Source organism: Apodemus sylvaticus, chromosome 11, assembly GCF_947179515.1.
Source record: "Apodemus sylvaticus chromosome 11, mApoSyl1.1, whole genome shotgun sequence".
NCBI lineage: Eukaryota > Metazoa > Chordata > Mammalia > Rodentia > Muridae > Apodemus > Apodemus sylvaticus.
Window position 1 is genome coordinate 55,198,400 of NC_067482.1, and position 12,191 is coordinate 55,210,590.

The following is a 12,191-nucleotide window of genomic DNA, read 5'->3' on the forward strand; positions in this document are numbered from 1 at the left end:
AAGGGATGCAGTTCTTGGACTGTTCGTGGCTTTGAGAATTAATATACCTAACAAAGAGAAAGGAGATTAATTCCTAGTTAGATGATGACAATATATCACTTATTATACAAAATCTAAAGTTTCAGTTGAAAGATGTCAGCATCCCATAAACCACTGTTATCTTTTACCTTTCTGTAGCAGCACCAATTAATAATTATCTAAGCAATGGAGTATCTATACCACTATAAACAGAGATCTGCTCTCTGCAGAATACTGGGGTTGTTTGTTTTAATTTTATAAACTAGATTCTTTGAAACTACTGCTGTTATTGAGAGGTCAAAATTACTTATGAGAATAATATGAATTATATATTTATAAGAAACTGTCAGCATTTCATGACTTGTTATATGGAACAGTGTAGATTGATATTATTATGATAGGTAATAGGGATTATTATTGTTGAAAGGACAGTAAAATAAAGCATCAAGGCATAGTCAATGATTAGAAATTCCATTGTAAAATAATGATATGGATGAAGTAATTTTGATTAACAGTGATAAACAAGAAAAATATATATATGGAAATAGTCAAATTGATTAAACTGTGTTTATGCATGTGCAAAATTCAATGTCAATTTCTGATTTTCTACTGGCATATTAGGAAGTGTGTTCTTTCTGCACCCCAGGCCATTTAGGTATGTTTTCTCTAAAAGTAACCTGGTTTCACAGAGAGTCATTTTTATTTCTCTTGAGAGTGCTGTAGCCTGAAGCATAAAGACCTACATCTACTCATGATAGAAATTTACCCCCAATCTGACCAAGACAAGATGATTTCAACTCTTATGTACGGGATGGATTCCTGCTGCTTTTGGCTTTGTAAAAGTCTTTGCTGTTCACTCTCCCTGAAGTTGTAGAGTTTATTTTTTTCCATTAACAAGAGAACATTTCAATTCTGCTGGCATCCCTTTAGTGACTGAGGTGGCATTACTGGTAACTTCAGCACTTTGAAATGGTTTCAGTCAAGTTATAGATGACAATCCTCACACCATTACTGAGAGTAACAGTTTTCAAACAATACATCTGTAAAAGAAAACCCGGGAATTACATGGGAAAAGGAAGGTGTGGAAGGAACTCTATTCAAAAGCAAGGATCTCCATGGACTTAACAATGTCCTGTGCATTGACTGAACTCCAAACTGGCCTTTCCTATTGACAAGCTAAAAGTATTTCTCATAATAGGATAGTCAAGCAACAAAAACTCATTTCCTCTCAATTGAAGTGAATTTCTAAAGTCACTGCTTCAAAGAATGACCTCTTTAGAAACGGGGCAGAACATTTTAGCTCTGTTCCATCTCCATCTGTGTGTACTTAGCAGGAAACTGTCTTCCATTCCTTGCCTTTCTATAAAGAGACCCTTTGAGTAGGAAAATAAGAACAGTACACATATGATCGTGTGATTCTTCGAATGATTCATATTTATTCTCCACTTAACTACATTGTTAGTCATCTGCATTGTTCTATTGGTTGTTCAGTTTCTGATTTTTCAAATGACTTAGATCTTTGTAAAGCTATAAATGAAAGTCCACAGGAAATTCTTTTAACATTTTACCCTTGGCATATTGAAGAAATATAAAGTGACAAAGCCCAATAAAAGTTTGCTCCAGGCATGGACTATACTACCCACCTGCTTGTAATTGGCAGTAGGCTGACTGACAGGAAGTGTCTCCTAGGTTAACAACATTTGCTTGCTATTTTCTTAAGGTTAGATTTAAAAAATTTTAAAATTCTAGTCAAACATTTTACCATTTCTTGATTCCATCCAGAGCACTGGTTAGAATTGTATTCACATTTCTATTGTAAGAACATGAACTTTTCCAGCATTAATCCTGTTTGTAACAATTGAGTTACCTCCATTTTTTTCTTTAAAAAAAAAAAGGAGCCATAGAAGAGCATTTCAGACTCATCAGTTTAGAAAATGTAAATCAAACAGAATGTTACCATTATGAATATCCAACCTTTAATCATTTTAAAGAATTTTCAATGACTTATTATATCATGAGGGCTTTGATGACATTTTCTAAATTTTATGTTAACTACCAAATATCAGATAAAATATTAGGTTCTCTTAGAGTCTGAAAAACTAATGTTTTATTTTTTTTAAGATATTTAATAAATAATGGAAATTCCAGTAAGAAATCAATATAAATAGTGATATGTCACACAATTAAGACATGCCTGTATATATCTATGCATAGCTTTAATAATTACATAAAGGGAAATTTGCCATAATCCTGAGCCAAAAACATTCAGAAAAAATTTAAATTATTTGTGATTACTACTGTGATGTTACAACTATATTCATTATCTTTTACTATAATAATTAAAAGTATTAAGCACCATTGCTAGAGCCTATGCAGATAATGTTGCTTTCAAAATATTCACTAATTCTGTATAACGAAAGGATGCACATTGTAAATGGAATAAAGGCATTGCCTTTTCCTATTCTTTTTGCCAATATATTATCATGTTTTAAAATTCTATAATAAAGAAGAATACCATCTGCTAAATTAACTTAAATGTGATATTAAGAACATTTTTTTTTTCCTAACTACTATGCTTCCCTAAGGAAGACCACTTCAAGGACGTTTAAAGTTTTTGAAGTGGGAATGTAAGCTTAAGTTTTTGGTGATAGTTCACTATGTTTAGCAGAGATGCAAGGCTCCAGAGGAAACTTTTTTTTTTTTATCAGAGTGGTCAGTCAATAAAGAAAGTAAGTCCTAGATAGGCATTTATATCTGGAGGTCATGTGAGGCATGTGATGCTAGGTAGTATCTGTCTTTAATCTTGAACACATCTGACATGGTTCTTGAGACAAATTCCCATTAACGTGGTATGGTCAGAGAAAGGCATCAAGGACCAGAGAGAAGGCTAATTTAATTGCCTTTGTTCCTCAGTGACATAACTTAAATTGAGCCTGTATTTCTGAGAGCACATGGGTATTTGCATACCTGGGTTTTCATAAGTGGAGAAATGAGCTCAAAACACCTGGCCTAAAGATAATGTGTCACTTGATATTTGAAGGATGGAGAGTACACTAGGGAATCAAAAATTCAAGGAAATCTGTACATTTGTTTTAAGGTTTTTCTCCTGAGTTGGGAAGAGGCACCTGTGTTATTGAGCCTCCATTCAAAATCAAAATACAAAACAATCAATACAAGGGGAAAAGCCAAAATACTTACCCTCATTATATGTTCTTGGAGAAAAGCCATAATTCATGGCTAAGTGTAAGTACATCATGTATGAGTCAGCTCTGCTGATTTAAGTGTTCTGAACTTAAACAAAGAGATTTAAGAAATTGAAACTGGTTCATCTCCTGACACAGTATGGCACAAATGGCTTATGCAGAAGATCTTTGTCTATATAATAGAATGTATAAATAACAAGGCAAGTTCTAAGGTAATGATTCAATGCTAAGAAGATAAATAAAAGTTGGATGATCTCCATCAGTATTCAAGTGTTGAAAATCTCTTAACTAGAATTAAGTGATATGATTTATTCAATATAGATATAATTATCACAAAAATATGTGCACCAACATACATAGGCACAGATATACACATTTACCTTATGTAATATGCAAAGCTCATTTGACCTAAATTTAAAGTATATTCATATTTAGTAGGTATAATAATGGAGCAAAGCAAAACCTTCCAGGCAATAAATATACAGAAAAATTACTGAAATGATTGAAAAGTAGATACTATTATGAAGTCATGAGACATTCCTATTCCACACTTTGAGATAGTAAATATATGAAGGCAAAGTGATTTTTAGAGAAAGGAATCAATAAGATATTCTTTCAGTCTTGAAAAGTAATCAGTGACTACACTGATGGCTTTAATTAAGGATTTGAAATGGGTATTCTCTCCAACATGTAATATGTGTAGTAGTGATTGTGGTTGATAAGAAATAGCATTTCTGTATTTACATATACTATGATGAGAAATAATTTAATATAACATGCCTGAGATTATTAGTCTCATTTCTTGACATGAATAAGGTATATCCCAACCCACTGTATGATAATTTTACAGTTGTTTATATCATTTTCTCAAAAAATTCTTCCATTAATGGGATGAGGAAATTCACAATGGCCCACTGTGAATGAATTTTCTGTATAAACATGGAGACCTGAATATGCTTGCTAGGTATTCAGTTAAAAGGCTATACACATTCCCACAGCCTGGAGAACATAGAACTGAATGGGGGAGACATGAAGACCCCAAGAGATAGCTGGCCTAGTCTAAACGAAACAGTGAGTTTCAGACTCAGAAAGCAAGCCTATATGGAGGTATTAAGACAAATATCAATGAAGACACTAGATTTTCTCTTTGGCCTTTGAGAGTATGTATCTTGCATACACATGCATATTATACATGCTTTAACAAACACATGTGCTTTTAAAATTATAATTTATGAGGATTTGCCATTCAGAATATAAATACCCGTCACTTTATTTTTGTGGAGAACAGAAGATTGGTTGCAAAGTAGGTGCCTATACTAGTTCTCCAAAACATAGCTTTAGAAACAGGGCTAAAATGATACTGTATTTCTTTACTACTTTTGCTTCTTCTGATGGCTAAAGAATAGAGACAACAGCGAATGCTTGAAGAGATGTTAAATGACTGGATTTCCTTTTCCACACAACACACTTCAATTCTTAACAATACTATTAAATGTACTGCCAGCAATGACAATGGTATCATTGCTGGTAGTACATATAATGAATCTGTGTGTTCAGTTCTATCTAAAACAACAACCAGTGAAACTCACAAATCAGTGAGTTACTTAAATATTGTGAACCTGCTATTTTTGGCACACAGAGATCTTTTTCTTAACTGTATGCAACAATTATTTTATCACATCAAGCTAATGGGACAACACTTCAAGATATGTTTTGCCGTGCTGTTTATCTCTTTTAGAAAGCTCTAAGGTAGTACTTTGCAATTAATATTGCAGTGGGTATCTAGGAATGCAAGCTTGGTGTTAAAAATATAATTTGTGATCCTGTATTTTGGCTCTAACACCCAACTCCAATGTGCAGATCCTAGCAAATTTAATTCTACCTTTAGCTCTCCTACAGCATATAAATTGAAAGCTAGGCAACTTGTCATTCAAATGAGTTATTAAAAATTGAGGTGCTGGATCTCACCATTTCACAATCCTGTGTAGTCAGCACTGTATGAAGAACAATTTATGAAAGCTGAAGTGTTATTGGTCAAATGTTAGCCATATATACTGGCATTGCTACTTTAATTAGTCCATGCCCTCTTGTAAAAGGAGGGATTTGCTCTATGAAAAAGTATTGTCTTATTCAGCAAGTAATATCTGGTCCTTATCAGTGTCTTCTTGTACAGCTTTAATAATCAGTTGACATTTAGCATTTCCTAGCTCACAATGAAATGCAGTGATTTATATCTCCTGAATGGGTTGTAAAATCCCACAAGGAAGTCATCATGTTCTACATCCATTTTATTAATTTATTAATTATTCTTGACACAGAGTTGGAATGTGTTAGGATTAGTAAATATCATCACATTTATGAATCAAGGCGAATCTCATTGTATCATATTTGTTATTGTATTTTTGTAAATTGCAATGTAATGAATTTACATATGAATCTTAAATCTTATGACACACAGTCTTTAATAGAATGAATGATACAGCCCATTCAAGTTCTTTATATTCAGCCTTTATGTTATGATCTCATAAAATCATTTATATAGAAAAAATGCACAATTCTTCCTAGGCAAGATGCTTGTGTTTATATAAGAAGGACATCCAAACCACAATGGTGTCATTGCTGGTAGTACATATAATGAACTTGTGTGTTCAGTTCTATCTAAAACAGCAACCAGTGAAACTCAATTATGCTAGCTAAGGAAATAAGCGAAATGAATGAGCTCCATGCATTTTGCCGAGAAAAGAACATCACAATGAATTGCTTTCAGGGGAGATAATATAACATGAGTCCAGCTTCAGAAAACAAGGATGCTGGCTTCACGATTTGCATTTCACAATGATTTGTCTAAATTTTGTTTGCTTGATTGCACTAAATTGTCTTGTTTTTGAAAAACAGAAATAGATTAAAAGAAATCTCTCTGCAAGGGAAGCACTTGCTGAGAGAGAGAGAGAGAGAGAGAGAGAGAACGGGTTTAACTAATATGACTAGTTAAAAGATTATTTTCTTATACTTTATTTTTAGAACCTGGTGCATGATTTTGGAACATAGCTTTTTGACCATGATTCTTAATATATTGTCAGGAAACCAAAGCAATTTTTAGTAGACAAAATCATACTCTACTACAAAGATGGAAGCAGGTATGTAAACATATAAAGAGAGGTCAGCAGTCCTTGAAAATTAATTCCATTTCCTAGTCTGCCAAGCATGCAATAATTCAGAGATGATAATATGTTATAGTCTAAGTCCATAACCTTAGAAAATAAAAGCCTAGTTGCTGCATGACTTACAAGAGCAAAACAAGCTTACAGTGCATGGGTCTGCGTTGTTTGGCAAGTAGTCGATAAAACTGTACCTTATGACTTTCTCTCCTAAAGGTTCTAATCAAAACAATTTATTTCAGGCATGTAAACCCTGCTTTTCAGACTGGAGCTATTGTCAGCATGTGCAGCAGCATCAGCAATAGCTGATGCAATTTTGGGATTGAGAGTCTCAGAGCTCCCCCATCTGTCTCAGTAATGGTTAGATTTTGTAGTAGATCAATACAACCTGTCAAGTATAGTTTAAGGATTTCCCCTCTAACCTTTATAACAGCAATTTCCCTCCACCCAATCTTGCCCATCCTAAGAGCAATGCCTAAGGATATTATGCAGAAGATCAGAGCAGATAGAACTGGGAGGAACTTACCTAACAGAGCAGTAAGTTTTGGAATTTAAATCCACTTGTTACAACCCATTTGAAGACTAACATATTAGCTCTGAACAGAGAACTAATGCTTTTCATAGTTGGAGTTTACTTGCTTGCCTCTGTGAACACAAGGCAGAAGGGAAAGACAAGAAAGTGATCTGTAAACAAAGCCACCATTTATTTTGGTGTGAGGTTTATCTGGATGCTTCAGTAAGTTCTCTGAATGTATTTCTCTCTCATCAGCAATGGGATAAGAGAATTGCAAGTGATATGTTTGTCTTAGTAGAAGGTATAACTAGATCCTGGGGGGGAGACAAAGTGTTTTGCCTTCTTTCTGCTCCAGTTCTCAACTGAGAAATAAAACCAAGAGGATTCAATTCTTTCCCCTGCAATGGGCTTGTAGCTGCCATGACTCACTGCTCAGAGCCTCAATGTGCTGACAGTTGTGTATCACTGCCCCTTAGTGGTTGCCCAATAGCAAACATTGTAAAATACTTAGCTCACATCACAGTTTTGTAGGTAAACAGAGCATGCAGACTTTTCTCCTAAAACCAGGAAACAGGAACTATATGTGCACATCTGTCCTTGGCTCTAAGATGCTGCTGTAGTTTTAGTGTCAATGGAATCCTAAGAAAGGGGAAAGAATTGTATACAATAGATTTGAAATTTCTTTTTGGCTCTGCTCTGCTCTCCTTTAACCTTGTGATCTCAGAAGCATCTTAGCTCCTCTCAGATTCTGCATTTTTTCCTAGTCAAATGAAATGCACAAATAATTTACACTATCTTGATTATAAGTGAGATAATAAAAGCATGTATTATTGTTCTATAATAATGGGAATAATATGAATTTAAATTTAAAAGCCATTTGTAATGTTGCACTATTATTTAAAAAAAGAAAATATAAGAATACCATGTAAACATTATTGTAATCATTATGTAATTATAAATATATTTTGCCTGCATAAGTAACCTTTAGGAACAACATAATTCTGTAGTTCTAGTTTACATTTCAAGTTTCATATATATTTAATTGATCTGGTTTGAATTACGGTTTGTGAAATCCTTTGTAATTCAAATGGCTACATATTTATTAAAAGCCCACTATTGGAAGTTCTGTTCAGTGTAGTGAGAAAACAGTGAATTCTACTTTTGCTTTTACGATATGTTAACCTATATTTAAATTAGACCACTACATTTATTATTTATAGTAATAGATACTATACTGGAGAAGAGAAAGAGAGCCAAGGGCACGCTCAGAGCAGTAATGAAAGAGCAGGAACTGGTTAAGTGGAATGTAAAGGTGTGTTTTATAACTGAACTAACAAGAGCAAAATGTTACAACTAGCAAAGGTAAGTAAGTACATCCAAAAGTATGAGATATCCCAAGAAAAATGAAACAATCAGCTATGAAAAGGTTCTGAATCCCATGTTAACAATAGTAACCAATGAAGGTAGTGACATACTGGTCCCCCAGATTATGGAGAAATTCTTTTGCAGAACCATAATTGATTAAGGATAACAAGTGATGCTTCAGTGTGCAGCCATGACTAATATATCTACAGCACATCTCCTATATCCAAGCCTCAGAGAAGAGCTTGGAAGTAGGGTCAGAGGAGGAGAAAAAGGAAGTCTGAAATGAGAATGGCTTTCCTAGATATGTCTGGGAAATGACTTGCCTAGATATGACTTCTAGCTACACACAAGAAGCCTCACAGCTGCCTAAATACGAATTGATAAAGATGACAGAAACAGGCATTTTTAAGAGGAAGAGGGAGAGCTCACAAGGGCTTGATCCTAGAAAAAAGAATTCCAAGCAATTAGGGAATGCAGAAAGCCAGGAAGTAGTTTTTCCATACGTAACTACCCAGTACCGAGTGGTCACATGCAAGAAACATTAAATGTACTGAGGAAGTTGTATTTACACATTCAGGAAAAAGATAGGCAACAAAAATTAAAGAAAAGAAGACCATAATCTTGAGACTGCTGTGAGGAGTATATGGTTTGGCTTGGAGGGAGGGAAGGAAAACGGTAAATGATGTAATTAAATTTTCCTTTCAAAGCAACAAAAAAATGAACTAATAAAGAAAAAGATCTTTGTAATAGACTTTGGAAAGCTTTGAATGCCGTGTGTAGGTCTTGAGTACTTTACTCTCTGAAAAGAGGAAACACAAATATCTTTACAGCCAATGAAAGTTTCTATATGTTGGTTTAAGAATATAGAATTAAAAAACATGAAGATAAAATTATATGTAACTAAATTCATTTTACTAATATCCAAGACCAGGCAACATTTAAAACTGTAGGCAAATATTCTCTGTATTTTAATTGTCCTTATTTTTTCTCATTTCACCAATAATTAGCATTTAGTTTATCTCTTTGTTCTATTAGTAAGCATTATTTAATATTTTTTCATGTTGCTTAAATAACTGTTATGCTTAAGTAAATAACTATTGAAAAAAATTTTCCTAAAAATCCAACTGAGACAGTTCAGTATGAAGAGTCCAGATTTTGAGTATCTTATTAATATATAAATATTGTAAAGTAACACCTTAGGTAAATTCTATTCTTAAAAGAGTGATGATATGATATTTCAATGTGACTTACAATATAGATCCGTATACCTATGAATGTCTCCCCATCATCATAAATGCTATTAAATCCAGGCAAACAACACTGCTCACCTCGACTACTGCAAGGGTTGTTACTACTATTTTATGCTTAAACCTAATGACTTAGAGCCCTCTTTGGATTTCCCATTTCATTGCAAATAAGACTCAGATTTGTAGTCAGATCTTAATAGCGCCCTATATGTCCACACAGTGGTGACACTCTGCTTTAGTTACACATATCTACCTGTCCTTAATAACAATTACATTTTCTACCACAATGCATATCCCATTCCTGCCTCTTCTGAACACTGACTTCTAATCTATTTCCACTGTGCATTTGTCCACGTCTTCAAGTTTTTATTTTGCATTTTCAAAGGTGAGTGAGGGTCTGATTCTTCAAGGCCAAGTACTTCCTTGTTTTTACCACTCTATCACAGGGTCATATCTTAACTCCTTTGAAGTATTTGCAATCATTAATCTCTGTAGCTCTTACCAATTTGCTTCTTATAGTATATCTGACAATAACTAAGTGAGCTGAAAGCCAAGAATTTGGTTTTCTTTTTCCTTTGTACCCTGAGTACTTTAAATAGTACACGCATGAAGAGTATTTATTACATGAAAACATAAGTGAATCAATGATTCAGTAAAACCTAATTTACATAGGAAAGATAATGAAAAGGAAACTGACTAAGAGGGTAAAACACACGGGCATAATTCAAATAAAAATAAGGGGTCTAAGTGAAAAAAACAATGCCATTGTCATATATATCATCAGTGGTAATTTAGAGAACTGAGGACGAAATATTCAGTAGTATCCAAGTGGCCATATTTAGAGTTACAGACAATAAAATATCTGCATGTTAATTTATAACTGAGATATCAGAGTCAATCTTCCACTTATGCCTGCATAGGCTTTTCAAACTTCTGGATGAAGGCAAAAGTATAGCAGTCTGTATCTGTTAGTATCCAGAACTTGGACCACCAGTGAACTCTGCTTGTCTAATATGGTATAAGCATCTGCAATGTTTGCATGTTATCACAAGGACTACTCATGAATATGCTAGGTATTTCAGAATTCTCATGAGCACAGGTGTTACCAACCAGAAAATTTCGTATTACTTCACGTAGTTCTCACTGCAATGAGCTGGATTTCAGTGTCAGGTCTCTGCTAATTGAAAAATAAGAGTAGAAAACTTGGTCAAGAAAATAGGATTATTACTATATAGACCACTAACTTAGGCAAATAGCTGCAATCATTAGTTAATATAAAGCCATTAGATTTGGGCTTCATATATAGCTCTGTGTTAGGTTGCTTTCTTTGGACATATAATGTCTTAGATCAGTTCTTAATACAAAAAACTGGATGCGACTAAGGTAGGAAAGAAGGATGGAAGGAAAGAAGGATGGAAGGAAAGAAGGAAGGGAGGGAAAGAGGAAGAGAGGGAGGGAGAGAAGGAGGGATGAAGAAGGGGAAAGAGAAAGACAGTGTACTGCCTAGTTTTCTGTGTCAACTTGATACAGGTTGGAGTTATCACAGAGAAAGGAGCTTCAGTTGGGGAAGTGCCTCCATGAGATCCATCTGTGGGGCATTTTCTCAATTAGTGATCAAGTGGTGAAGGCCCCTTGTGGGAGGTTCCACCTTTGGGCTGGTGCTCTTGGGTTCTATAAGAGAGCAGGCTGAGCAAGCCAGGGAAAGCAAGCCAGTAAGAAACATCCCTCCACGGCCTCTGCATCAGCTCCTGCTTCCTGACCTGCTTGAGTTCCAGTCCTGCATTCCTTTAGTGATGAACTGCACCATGGAAATGTAAAATCAATAAACCCTTTCCACCCCAACTTGCTTCTTGGTCATGATATTTGTGCAGGAATAGAAACCCTGACTAAGACAAATTGGTACCAGCATAGTGGGGTATTCCTGTGACAACCTGATCATGTTTTGGGGAGGACTGTGGAAGGACTTTGGAACTTTGAGCTAGAAAAGCCATTAGAATATTAAGAGCTTAGTTGAAAGTTCTGTAGGAGCTTGGAAGACAATGTTAAGAACAGTGCAAAAGATGGAGGCCTGGCTTGTGAAATTTCAGAGGGAAGATTAAAGACTCTTACAGTGGCCATGTTTTCATTGTGAAGATTCTGTAGTTTTGGTTAGCTGGGGCTGAAGAATCAGCTGTGAGTAACAAGATACCAGAACCACTGAAGCAAACCTTTGTGTTACTGGGACTATTGATGCTGGTTAGCTGGAGCTAAGAAATTAGCAGTCATTAAGAAGAGACGAGCATCACTGAGATGAAATCTTCTTGGAAGTATTTTCTGAGAGCACAGAGAGTGTGTTCCAGAGATAGCCACAGTTGTATTTTGTGCTGTGACTAGACTTGGTACTATGTAAGAGTCAACCAGATGGTACTGGTTTTGAAGGCATGAAGGGGTCATGAAGAGCAGCTGAGGCTCTTGGCACAGTGAGAGGCCAGGGAAGGCCATTGGTGAAGGTGTAGCCTCAGTTGCAATTGATGGCCCAGGACTTGAAGGGGTCATGCATAGGAGCAGAGGCTTGTCACCATGAAGAGAGCCTATGAGAAGCTATTGGTGAAGCCTAATTACAGCGGAAGATAGCAGTGTTTTGGAGATGCCAGTGCCATGAGATGACCACCAAGAACAGCAGCAGCAGTAGAGTACAGGCAGGTGG